Raw genomic sequence first — 14,445 nt, 5'->3', positions numbered from 1 at the left:
TACATATTCTTAAGGGGATTAAGTGATGTCTCACATTAGGAGCATTAAAAAGACCAGTCATAAATTAGAATCATGTATATTGCATGCTGTCAGTTGTTGTTGTTGTTGTTGGGTCTTTCGGCTTTTCCCGGTTAGGGGTCGCCACAGCGGAACTCCTGTCTGCTAATGATTGGCAGTAGATTTTTACGTGCCGAGTTGCCAGCCCTGATGCACAACCTACAATGAAGGTATGCCCATTCATGCATGTCTCCACACAGAAGACGCTCTAGCTGAGAATCGAACAGGACAACGTCTTACTGTGAGGCGACAACGCTACCACAGCACCACATATTGCATGCTGTCAGTACTGGCTGAATATCTGACAGCTGAAACTTTACAGTTTTCAGACTATAGTGAAATGATTTAGTGGCTTTACAGGTCACTATCTGACTAACAAGGATTGCAACATTACCAGTGGAGTTTACTGGCCAGATAGTTGAAGCTGACCATTTGTAAAAAGAAAAGATAAAGGCTTTGGATCTGCATGTATTATCAGAATGGACTGAAGCTCTGAATGAAATGCTAATGAGCAACACTGAAACTTTGCACTGAGTGCCAGTGTTAGTAACCCTTCTCAGCTAACAACTTTGAGTTTATTTACTTATTTGTTTGTTTATGCTTTGTTTTGCCTAATTGTTTATTTAATTTTGCTTGCTGGGGAATTCTACCAAGGTAATAATTGTTTAGAAGAGAGACCTATGAAGAAAAAGCTATACGTTTTAATAAAGTAAGTTAAATATGTGACAGACAAATAAATAAAATGGTATAAAACTACATTTGAATTAAATGTTTGACAAGATACCTTAAAGCAGACCACAAAGTGACTAAAGGATTATTTGCAACCATGTTAACATTAAATGACTTAACTGAGAAAGATTTTATGATGACCTGGGCATTTTTAATGGCTCTAACCTTGGAAGGTATAATTGCATCTCAACAGAGACAGAGAAACTGCCGCACATGCCTGATATGATTAAAGGAGCTCATATGTTAATGCTTTGGAAGTAATGGAACACTTATGACATGTATTGAATCAATTTGTTCTCTTTATTATGTCATATTTAGCAGCTGCTAGTCTATTTCTTCTCTTTGGGTAAATATATTCTAAAATAATGAGTGAGATTATGAAAAGTTTTACAAACAGTTTCTCCAAAGTGTTCAGTGTAATTAAATGGGCAGTGTAGCAATGAAAATTCATGTGTCATATGGTAAGGAATAATTATATTCACAAGACAAATGTTTTCCAGTGAACAATGCAGAGTATGTTGGTTTTGCTTACATTCTAGTTTTTATGTGCATGGATATATAGGGAATTTCAAGAATTCTTGCACTATCACATTCCAAATGTTTTGGAGTAATTAAAGGGGTAATATAACAATCAGGGCACACATGAATTATAACAGTGACAAGACAGATTCTTAAACAGTGCATTTATGCAGTGTATGTAGGTTTTGCTTACATTATGATTAAATGTCCACATACACATATAAACACATGCACACAGTTGGTGCGTGCATGGATGCACTCAATATTAATATGTCCAAATGTTAACTTCAATAATGTTAATACAAAAAAAATTTAAAAAATAATATTGACAAGGCACTGTACAAACTCCACCTCAGAGCATGCAACTTAAAACAACAAGCAATGCTTTTTTTTGTACAGGGGCAAGCCCTTTATGCTCCCCAATCTCCTGCTAATTACATATTCCAGCTCCAAAATTACACAATACTGGAAAAAGGGCATATTTCCTGCTTAAGTAGAGATCTAATAGAACTGTCAATTAGCTTTTTGTTGACCAAATTGTGTTGACAAAACAGTTGTCAGCTGTACATTCATTGTAATACATTTACACATCATAGTTATTCACTTTTACAAAGCCACATACATATGCAACTACACACATATATATATATATATATATATATATATATATATATATATATATATATATATATATATATGGTTCCCCTTCAGAAGGTCAAATAGCTAAAATCTCGAAATGCATATGGCCAAAGCCATATGCTCGAATTTCAGAAGCTCGACCTTCTGAAAGGGAAATAAAAAAACCCCCAACAAAACACAAAACAATGTTTCTGCAGGGGGGCAAGCCCCCCTGCACTCCCCACACCCCCGCTACTTATTTATTCCAACTTTGAGATTGCACTACAGCGCGGAAAAGGAAATCTCCTGTTCTGCGCTGTATGCCGATCCCAATTCAGAAGGTCAATCTTTTGAAATTTCGAGCATATGGTCTCGACCATATGCATTTCGAGATTTCAGCCATTCGACCTTCTGAAGGGGAACCATATATATATATATATATATAAAAAAAATATATATATATATATATATATATATATAATGGGTATGGAGCATACTATCATAGATACTTCTGGATGGCAAACAGCTTTCTATGCTAAGAACATAAAATAGCCATGGATAACATACATATGTGGAAAAATATGTATCAGTACCCACAAGAGATGCCCACAATAAGCATTATAATGGAAGTTTTGTCATCTATATTAATTAAACAGCTTCCAACAGAAGCCTCACAAATATAGGTAGTATCACAGTATACAGACAGTATATTCCAAGAAAGTATACCTCACCATCAGCACAGTGAAGGGACTCTATAGTTATATATATATATATATATATATATATATATATATATATATATGTATATACAACACAGACCTAAAATGTGATTCAACCTACTAGATGTTATATAATAGATTAGTGTGCAACTAAGTTATCTCCCTGTGCAGAGGCAATAGCTCCATAATATATGCATGTCTCAGGATAATACAGACATGTATGTTATATTGGCACCATATTGGCACCATATTAGCTTTCTAATGCCATATATCACTAATGGGCCTTTATCATGCAGTGTTTCAGAATTTTATCCTCGGCAAAATGTATACATTGTCACAGACTGCTAGCGCATGGTGCCAGTATTCACAAACACTCCTGATGCAATTCTACATGCAAAATCTACAAGTCTTGTGGAACTAGCCAGCTACATTGATGTATAGGGAAGAGGTCCTGATAATAATTCAGACCTGAGTTCCTTTATGCAATTCAGACACCTACAGGGAAAGGAATTATGAGGCTATGCTTGCTCATCTCTATTTGATGGGAGGGATAATGCCAGTATGATGGAATGAGGCAGGTCATCCTTGTAGCCCTGAATTTTGGTCAACAATGGAACCATGAAGGGTATCTGGGCTGGGTGAATAAGCAGGTCCTGGGGGTATTGTTACATTCAGAGAAGTGTAGGGACACATTTAGAGAGAGGCTATGCATAACAGTCCACAGTCACCTTCTGAATAATGCCAGTACGTAGAGATAGGGTCTAATAGAACTATTTGAAGACATCCTATACAAGCATAATGGTTAAGGTCTTCACCTCCCATGCACAAGGTACAATGTTCGATCCTAACCACCTGCCAATTGCTTGTTTGGAGTTTGCATGTTCTCCCTGTGTCTCTGTAGGGTTCCTCCCACCTCCAAAAAACATGCTGAGTGTTTCCATCTCAAACTCACTAATGAATGGAACTGTGGGCAGCGGAACACACTCTACGTGATGCCCTACAGGGGGAAGAGTTGTACAGACCAGCCACTGTGGGCATCTACTGTGGTGCACAGTATCCTCAAGATAGCAGAACACAGATCACAGACGGAGCACCATGGCAGGGCTAGCCACTCATCTATGTAAAATACGGCTGCTGGTGATTCAGTCATGTTGACTAATGTCACTAAAATGTGGATGGGTAGTTACTGGTAATAAGAAGGGTTGAGGACCCAGCCTTTTCCAACCTATGCAGGGACCCATGCTAAGAGGGGGATAGGTGTATATGCCCATATTGGCCAGTTTGTTTCCACCATAAAGCCCAGCAGCCCTGGGTCAATAAGCTACTGGCCAGCCAGCATCTAGTTGTTCAGCCTAGGTTAACTGGGATAGCTTTGCTGAGTTAAAGCTGGACATAAAACCAGTCAACCTGAAAACATGAACTGAGAATTGCTACCCTTAATGTAGGTTCACTGAGAGGATGCTTGGAAGAGGATGACATGATGATAAGGAGGATGCTGGGCATCCTATGTATCCATGAGACAAGATAGAAGGGCAGTACAGCAAAGCCACTTGGCTTAGGATCTAGAGTCTACTACTCAGGAGGGGTTCAGGCTAGAAATGGTGTGGGAATTGTTGTGAGAAAGGGGCTTCAGAAGGCAGTGAGAGATATCATCAGAATTAGTGACAGTCTCATGGCAATCAGACTCCAGTGTAATGATAGGGCAGTATTCATAATCTCAGCCTATGCCCCACAGAAGGGTTGTGATAGTGAGGAAAAGAGTGCATTCAGACAACAGTTGCAGGCCCTACTAGATACAGCAGGACAGCCTGAATATGGTGTTGGTTATGAGTGACTTGAATACACATATCCGAACAGACAGAAGAGGTTATGAGGACTACCTGGGTCCACATGGCTTTGGGCAACAGGAATAAAGAAAGAGAAGCCATTCTAGACTTCTGTCTGGCAAATGGCTTAATGGTAGCCAACACACGGTTCAGAAAGAGAGACAGTCACAAGATCATATACAAGAATGTCCAACATGCAACTCAGGTAGACTTCCTCCTAGTAAGGAATGGGCACTGGGGTAGAATCAATGATTGCAAAGTCATCCCCAATGAAACAGTCAGCCCACAGCATAAACCACTGGTTGCCACAATTAACTGCAAGCAGTCATGAGAGAAGGTTCTAAGGTCAACAAAGACAAGGTTGAAGACCTGGAAGTTGACTGGAGAGAAAGTTCAACAGTTCGAGGAATTGCTCAGGGCCCTAGCACCCCAAGAAGATGAGGAAATAGGTGGAGTTGAAGAAGAATGGCAGCACCTCAAAGCCGCATGTGTGATGACTACAGAACAGGTATGTGGCCAAGACAGGTATGGAAATAAGGTACATAAGGAAAGCTGGTGGTGGAATGCAGAAGTCCAGAAAGTCATCAAAAGAAAGAAGGAGTGCAGGAAAAAGTGGGAGATAGAAAAGACTGACCAGATTAGGAAGGAATACTGGTTAGCTAATAAAGAAACTAGGAAAGGAGTCACAATAGCAAAGAACAGGGCATCAGAGGCACTCTACCAACTTATGGCTTTAAAAATGCTAGCCATAATAGAGAGAATTCGAATGGAAATCATGAGAAGCATGGTACATTAAAGGACATTATATACAGTTTTGGTAAAAAATTGAATGTAATCAAGGCATTGCAAATGGACAATTTATATTTGCGAAAATGTATTGACAGTGATATTATACCAATGGGCTTGCGGTTTTTCAAGCAACCCATGGGTGTTGAACTTAATGAAACAAATATACAAATTTGTAACCAAATGTTTGATAATTCTGGCAAACAGTTTATGGAGTTCATAATAGCTTGTAATGACAGTAAGCTTAATATAGTATTAAGGAAGTGGAGGAATTGAATATTTCCATAACTAACGACTTATTGTACCCGCAATGGGAGAATTTGCATGCTAAACAATTTCAGTATGCAGAAAGTAGTTGTAAAAAAATGTTTGATAGGAAATGTAAAAAGTACCTTAGAGATTTGAGGCAGTATGAAAGTCAACTGCCTACAAATGGAATAACAATAATCATCACAGAAGTGATAGTGGTATGAGTGGAAGGGAACCAATTAATGATGACTCTGGTACTGAATATAGAAGGGAAAGGTTACACAGTGAGGATTTTTTGGAAAAGCGAGACCATTGGAGGGGGAACACGTATCAGGGAAACCAACAATGGCAACAGGGGCGAGGGGGGAGACACTACTATTACAACAACAAACCACATGTGAGATGAAACAACTGGATAGTGTAGAGGGAAGTATAAAAATTGATGGTGTTATTCATAGTTTTGGAGATTATAAAATATACAATTATACACAGTATCCAGTACATATTGAACATTTCAAGATTTTTTCCAAGGGAATGAAATTTATACCCCGAAAAAAATTCACTGTAGTAGACATTTTAGTTGAATTCAAGTTTTATTTAAGGAAATTGAATTTGGGGGTATTTTTTCAGAATGTTAGAGATGGTGACATAAGTAAAGGAAGTTTAAAGAAAAAAAGTAACTTCACACCACCTATGCACAATACATTGACTGCATTTGAAAAGGTAGTGACTAAACAGATTTATGGGTTACATAATAAGATAAGTAATTATAAAATAAAGAACAATTGGAGTTACGAGGAAGATAGAGTTTTAGGTAACCTATGTGATGCTAACAATATTAGAATTATGACACCCGACAAGGGTGGAGGAGTAGTGTGGTCTGACAATGAAGAATATATTCAGAAAATATTTGAGATTCTGAATGTATCTGAACAATATGAGGTATCTTCTCTGAATCAAATTAATATTGCGCACAGAAGAATAGATTTGTTCCTGAAAGAATTCTTAATAGATGAACGTATTGAAGTAAAACTGTACAGATTTTTGAAAGTGGAATATCCAGTTCTGGCTACCATTGTAGGTATTCCAAAAATACATAAAAATGTATTTAATCCCCCATTCAGGCCCATAATATCTGGAAGTAGAAGTAAAACCTTTCCCTTTAGGAAGGTTATAGATCAATGGCTCAAACACATATATGTAAATGTACCACATTTAATCAAAGATTCCTGGGACTTTTTGGGAAGATTTAAACAAGACTTATGGGATACTAACATGATGTTTGTGACCATTGATATTAAAGACCTATTCTCCTGTATACCTCGTAGTGAGGGTGTTACCAGATTTATCAAAAGTGTTAGGAAATATTCTCAATATGAATGGGATAGAACTGAACTTATAGCTGAATTTACAAATATAGTTCTGGAAAACAACTATATATATTTCGAAGGAGAATATTACAAACAAATATCTGGAGTGGCTATGGGGGCAGCATGTGCCCCCATTTATGCCAACCTTGTTTTACTAGATTGGGAAAATGAATACATTATACGTACCCCTTGGATGGAATATATATGTTGTTATGTTAGATTCCTGGACGATTTGTTCATTCTATGGAAAGGAACAGAAGTTTTGTTGAAACAATTTCGAGAATACATTAATGGATGCAGTCCATACTTGAAATTTACATACAATTTCAGTAGGACTGGCATCAACTATTTGGACACTTATATTTTCAATGATGGAAGTAGGTTTCAATCTAGAATTTATAGGAAAGATACTTTTTGTAATTCCTATCTGGAATATTCCAGCAACCACCCTTATACACAGAAAAAAAGTATCCTGAAGGGGCAATGTATAAGGGTGGCTAGAATGACATCTCGTAAGGAGGACATGATTAATGAAATGAAATTTATAGGAGACTTATTTCTAGGGAGAGGATATCCTGGACATTTAGTAAAGGATATTATGGAATATGTTACAAGTGAATGGGGGAAAAATATGTACCTCTTTTGGGTAATGACATCATAATGCCCAGATATACCAATAAATGTGGAACAAATGATGGTTTTCAAACGGCTGACATTTTGATAGTCAGTATGCTGGAGAAATAAGAAATATAATAGATAAAAATTGGAATATTTTTACAAGAGACGAAACGTTGAGTGGTAAAATCGGGGAGAAACCATCGTTTGTTTATAAAACTGGGACGAATATCAAAAGAATGATAGAAACTAGAACCACTAGTAAACATGGAAATAACAATATCAGTAAGGAAGGTACCAAAAAATGTGGACACTGTAATCAGTGTTCATATATATTGGAAGAAGTGCAGATATCTTTGGATAACAATACTGGAAGTAGAATAACTTTTAGTAAGGGAAATTGTCAAACACAACATGTAGTATATTTGCGGAAATGTACTTCATGTTCTAGTTTCTATGTAGGAAAAACAGATAGAAGGTTGTGGAATAGAATATATGACCATTTATACTGTATAAAAAAGAAAGACAAGAATAATGCACTATATAGGCACCTAGAAGGAAGTGTTGGATGTGACTCATTTAGGTTTGCAATATTGGAGGTGATTAAGAGTAATCCAAGGGGAGGGGATGTCAAGGCAATATTGGGGGAAAGAGAAATCAAATGGCAGATAAGATTGAATGCTGGTAGTGCCCCTGGTATCAACGAATATATTCCCACCAAACCTCTTATTAGAATTTAGTCACAGTTTATAATGCAGTCAGTATAGTTTTTAAGACAATTATTGAACGAGGTCTATGCAGTATATTCATCAGATTGTATACAAATGCTGAAAATATTAATATGCATATGTGCATTGTATTTTTACAGTAATTACTTTTGTACATTGAATTGCTGGGTATTCCTGTTAGGTATAGAATTGTATGAATTGTGGGGAAGCCAGTACAGTTATATAGTACATAGTCATATTTTAGTATGTATTAGTGTCTTTTTAAAAAAAAAAAAAAAAAAAAGAAATTTTTAAAAATAAGACATGTTTTTTAACATTTGTGTTTGTTTAAATATTTATAGGACTGTTTAAGTGAATAATTGACACAAAGGGCGGGAAATTAAGGTATATAAGTGGGTTACAATGAATACTGGTTGTTCTGATGAAATCTACGTATTGTAGATGAAAGCGCTCAACAAATTGTTTTATTAGTTAAAATAAATAAGTGGTTTTATTTAAAGATTGGATCCTGTCACAGTTTCTTCTTCTTGGAATTATTTGTGGTTGTAGATGTTGGGGAACTTCTGGAAACTGATTCAGTAGGTGGCACTAAGAAACTATATCAGGTTGCAAGGCAAAGACAGAAAGATAAAGAAGATAGTCAGACACCCTTCATTAGGGATGCCAGCAATAACCTGCTCACCAGTCCACAGGACATCAAAGGTAGATGGAATGAGTACTTCCAGCAGCTTTTGAATGAGAAAACCCCACAGAAGCTGTACTGCCCATGAAACAGCGTACTATGAGTTAAAAAGAGGAACTCACCCAAGAAGAAGGAAGGATAGCACTAAGGAAAATGAAGTCAGGGAAAGCAGCAGGCTCAGATGAGGTCACAGCAGATATGATAAAGATGCTGGGTGAGAGAGGGGAGAAATGTCTCCTGAGGGTATTCATAGTAGTGTGGAGAGAAAGGTGCATCCCAGATGACTGGAGAATAAGCATACACATGGCAGTATACAAGAACAAAGGGGACATTCACAACTGTGGGCAGTACAGAGGCATCAAACTCCTATCACATTGCATGAACGTTCTGGACAGGGTGATTGATAAATGGATACACAGAGCACTAGAATGTAAGATGGTAGATGAGCAATTTGCATTCATATCAGGATGCAGCACAACTGACCCGATGTTTGCAGTGAGACAGATAGTTGAGAAGAAGCTAGAGATGAGGAAAGAGTCCAACTGGGCATTCCTAGACTTTGAGAAAGCAAATGACAAGTTCCCAAGAAAGCGGATTTGAGCAGTACTGAGGTGGTTCGAAGTCCCAGAAACATTGGTAGAACTAGTGCAGGCTATGTACAAGGACCCAATGACTCAAGTATGAACACTGTTCCCAGAAGATGTGGATGTGCACTGGGGTTCAGCTCTGAGCCCACTGCTGTTTATACTAATGATGGACTACATTAGCAAACAGGTTGGATGGGACTGTTCAACAAAGTTGCTGTATGCAGATGATGTGGCATTACAGGCAGACTCTGAGCTAGAACTTCAGCAGAGGATAGTGGAATGGAATGCAAAACTGAAGGCATATGGGATGAAATTAAGCACAGATAAGACAGTGATAATGACAGCAAAGTGAGGAAATCAGAAGAAGCTGAGAATTGAGATAGAAGGGAAGATAGTGAAACAGGTAAATAGCTTCAAGTATCTGGGAGGGGTGGTTGAGGAGAAGGGAAGTCTGAATGAAGAGGTCAAAGCTAGAATCAAAGGGCTGCAACCAGCTGGCATAGAGCATCAGGTGTAATCTATGACAGAAGAATGCCAAAGAAGCTAAAAAGTAAGGTGTACAAGACAGTGGTGCAACCAATACTACTGCATGGTACAGAAACCTGGGCGGTAAAGGCAGAGCAGATGAGAAAGCTAGAGGTGATAGAAATGAAGTGCCTGAGAAAGGTGGTAGAATGCACATTGTAGAACAGAAGAAGAAATGTGGACATAAGAGCAGAAGTCAAAATAGCTCCAATTACAGAACAGATCAAAGAGAACAGATTATGATGGTTCAGACACGTGCAGAAAAGCAGAAGACAATCTGGTGAGAAAGATTTGGGACAGACAGGAAGAAGGTAACAGGATGCGAGGACATCCAGCAAAGAGTTGGATGGATTGTGTGAAAAAAGATCTGCAACAGTCAGGCATGAGTGTCGAAGAAGGCAGGAGTGTGGCATTGAATTGTGAGAGATGGCAACAGTTATCACAATACCCTGACCCCATGTAAAAATGAGAAAAAGGGGGCTGCTGATGATGATAAAGGTACAAGCATCATTGATAGCTCCCAGGCTCGCTCTCCTCTTACCGTCAGAGGGGTTACTCACCTTTGTTAAAGGGAATAAATTGCTATCAGTAAGAGGATGGCTTGGAAGAGACAAACACCCACACACAATAATCAGTACAACCCGAGTAACCTCAAAAAAAAAATAAAAAGTTGCAGAGGAATATGCATATATGCAAGATTTACCCACAGAGTGAATCTAATTACAGAAACCTGGACTTTGTGGTTATGTCTAGAACATCACAGCTACTTAGAATGCTGTGGGGTGTGGTCACCCTTGGATACACACAAAACTGCAAGTCAGTGGTTCATATATGGTAGTACTGGGGTGGATTGTGAAACTGTAACAATATGCTCAGATACCATAACCAAAATGTACTAAAAGCTGTAGTACCCCTTAAAACATACTATTATGACAGACTTTGTAATGCTGCCGAAATGTAGTTATATCAGTAGGGGAACTTAAAACACAGCATTTACAGTTGTGGTTAATGTATTACCCAATTACCTATGAGTACTGTTGCAAACTCGTAGAAAAGATTATATGAGTACATAATAATAAGTATATACTGATAACAGTGGCAAACACAGTTAATATAAAATATGTTCAACAAGCATTATGTTTAAATGACAGTGTAACAAACACTTGCAACAAATATTACAGCATTATAATATTTTCTAGACAGTAACATGTTGCTTCTTCCTATTGGGTGTTTACAAGATGTTTGTACATTAAATAGAGGTGCACATTTGTTAGAGATTGGGGTTAAATAACTTTGTGCTGTTGTCTTACTGTTTTATTCCTGATGTACTAATCATTGCAGAAAAATTGGAGTGTTCATTTGCTGTGTTACATGGGTCCCTTCCTGCCTTTTTAACTCAAGGCAGGCAGCTCAAAATAAAAATGGTACAAGTCACATATCCATTTGGAACTCCTACATATGGATACAGAGGTGTAATAGAGATGTGTTCAGCTATAGTTTGCATATTACCCATGAGTTCTTGTCAGATGCATGTATTATACAAAATATATTAACTTTCTTGTCTTGTAATATGTACTCATTGTCTACTTTTATGTCACTATATTAACATACTTGTATCCTAAAGTGTACTTAGAATTTACTTTCATGTCACTAAATTGGAGTACAGTACATTATGCACATATTGTACAAGCATACTACGTTACCACCACTACTGAAATTAATATTGCATATAGTCAACATATAAGATCCTTTAAAACACATCTTTAATTGCTAATACAAGGTTCTTCATGTATGCTGGTTGAAATAGGGAGGTCTTTACAGTTATGTGTTTTATGTATAATCACAGCAATTAAACATCAGTCCAATAATATGCAAAACTGGCTAATGTGGAAAACAAGATAGGTAACACAAAGTAGGTAAAAATGACTATAATCCTGTTATACTGTTTGGACCTATGTACAAATACTATGAAAAAAACCAACAAAATACATCCAAAAAGCATTAATATGAAGCACCATAGCACCACTTCAAAATATCTGCCAGAGCTTCCACAATTCTAATATAGGTATTTTCAATATGCATTATAAATGTGGTGACTGCATTGTAGAATTGTACCACATGTGGAAGCTACGCGATACTTACAGGTGTATATCCCTAAGCTGGGAATATATAGTGCTAACTTAGATAAATGATATTATAAAAACTTTATTATAGTGATCTGATAAAGACTCCTATGTAATATGCATATGAAAGGCGCTGACATCATATATCAATTACAAGCTGATTATTAACGCAGAGTACCTCTGTTTGTCAATGTACTTATCTGATATTTGGTCGTGTTATCAGCACATTATTGCATAATTGTTTCCAATAAACCACACCACAACATGCAGCAAAGTCAGAGAAGAATAGCTGCTGCATCTATCTCCAGGAGTCTTGCATTAGTGGCAGCTAAACACATTTAATAGAAACACCACAAATACATCAGCAACATGATACTACTCACTACTACATCAACTCACTTACTGACTCTTCTTTTGCAGTTACAACAAAAAGGTTTTGCTGAGAAATTATGTCTGAATCCTCTACAATCTAAGTGGTACTCTCCACAGCACTGGCATTCACCTCTGTAACATCTATCATCTTCTCATTTTACATATCATCCTCCCAGCCACCACTAAGCTAGGAACAGGACATGCATTCTCACTCATTGGCTCCAAAATTATGAGTAGGGTTTTTATATTGACATATACATTATCTTTTAGTTATGTACTTACCATAACTTCAGATGTTTGGGATCCATCTCGCCTACATTCTGACTGATGGGTTCGGAGCCGATCCCTCGGCTCCGACTCAGCACGCTTATGCCAAAGAGCGAAGTCTCTTATTGGCTGAGCTTACTATATCCCAGGATGCGCCACTACCAGTCCCCCAGATCTAGTTTGTCCGCATACATGCACACACGCACGCACTGCTTATATAACATCGCCAGATGAAACAAGATAAAAACAGTAGAACTCAAACCGTTCAATCTCTTCTGATCTCCAAGGCAGGGGGAAGGAGGGTGGGTATTAGGAATGTAGGCGAGATGGATCCCAAACATCTGAAGTTATGGTAAGTACATAACTAAAAGATGTTATGTGATCCTATCTCGCCTACATTCTGACTGATGGGACAGCGTCCCTAGCACCTATATCCTGGGTGGCTCACTGGAAAACACTCCTGAGTACCGTGGAACCAAATGATGCTCGCCCCTTAGATGCCACATCCAATTTATAGTGGGAAATGAAAGTGTGCGGGTTGGACCAAGTAGCCGCAGCACAAATCTCAGAAATAGCGAGCTTGGAATGAAATGCAATAGAGGTAGCCATAGCTCTAGTAGAGTGGGCTTTGACAGATGTTGTAAGTTGCTTATTTGAAGAGGAATAAGCCTGAGTTATGCAATCTCTAATCCATTTGGCAATAGTGGCTTTAGTGATGGTTTGACCCAGTTTATTATCCGAAAAGGACACAAACAATTGATCTGTTTTCCGAATTTGTTGAGTCCTGTCTAGATAGAAGCGCAATTGCCTATGAACATCCAACATATGCAAGGTGTATTCCGCTTTGCTTGAAAATTTTGGAAAGAAAACTGGTAGCTCTAGAGATTGTTGGAGACAGAGATTAGAACAAACTTTGGGAACAAAAGATGGATTAGGTCTAAGTGATACTCTATCCTTGTGAAAAATCAAGTACGGTGGTTTGATAGATAGGGCTTGAAGTTCTGAAACTCTTCTTGCAGAGGTAATAGCAATTAAGAAGGCAGTTTTCCAAGACAGATATTTCAACTCACATGTAGCAGCCGGTTCAAAAGGAGCAGATGTTAAGGCACGAAGTACCAAATCAAGATCCCACGGAGGCGCAGGATGAAAAACTGGGGGTCTTAAAAGCACAGCACCTTTCATGAAAGTTTTACATAGTCTGCTGCTCATCAACGGTGGGTCTATGGATTCGTGAAATTTGGAGATAGCTGCTAATTGGACTTTAATAGTAGAGACTGAAGATCCTTGATTAAACAAGGATGTCAAAAATTTCAAGACCTCTGGTATCGGGGCAGTAATAGGGTCTAAGCCTCTGAGTTGAGCCCAAATAGCAAACCTCTTCCACTTGCTGAGATACAATTTCTTAGTGGTGGGTTTGTGGGCTGAAGATAAAATGTGAATAACTTCCGGGTCCAAGGTGTGATTTCTGACTAAAGTTGGAAGTGGAGGAGCCAAGCTGTTAATTTCAAAGTGTGAAGGGACTGGTGCTGTTGACCCGACTGATGAACCAGAAGGTCCGGAGTTAGATCCAAAAACCAAGGACCGTCCAGAGTATATTTCTGTAGGTAGGGAAACCATACCTGACGAGGCCAGTACGGAGCAATTAGAATCATTGTGGACCCCAATTGGGAAGC

The sequence above is a fragment of the Protopterus annectens genome, chromosome 6.part0 (genome assembly GCF_019279795.1).
Source record: "Protopterus annectens isolate FY-2018-M chromosome 6.part0, PAN1.0, whole genome shotgun sequence".
Classification (NCBI taxonomy): domain Eukaryota; kingdom Metazoa; phylum Chordata; order Ceratodontiformes; family Protopteridae; genus Protopterus; species Protopterus annectens.
Note: the sequence above shows the minus strand (reverse complement) of the source record.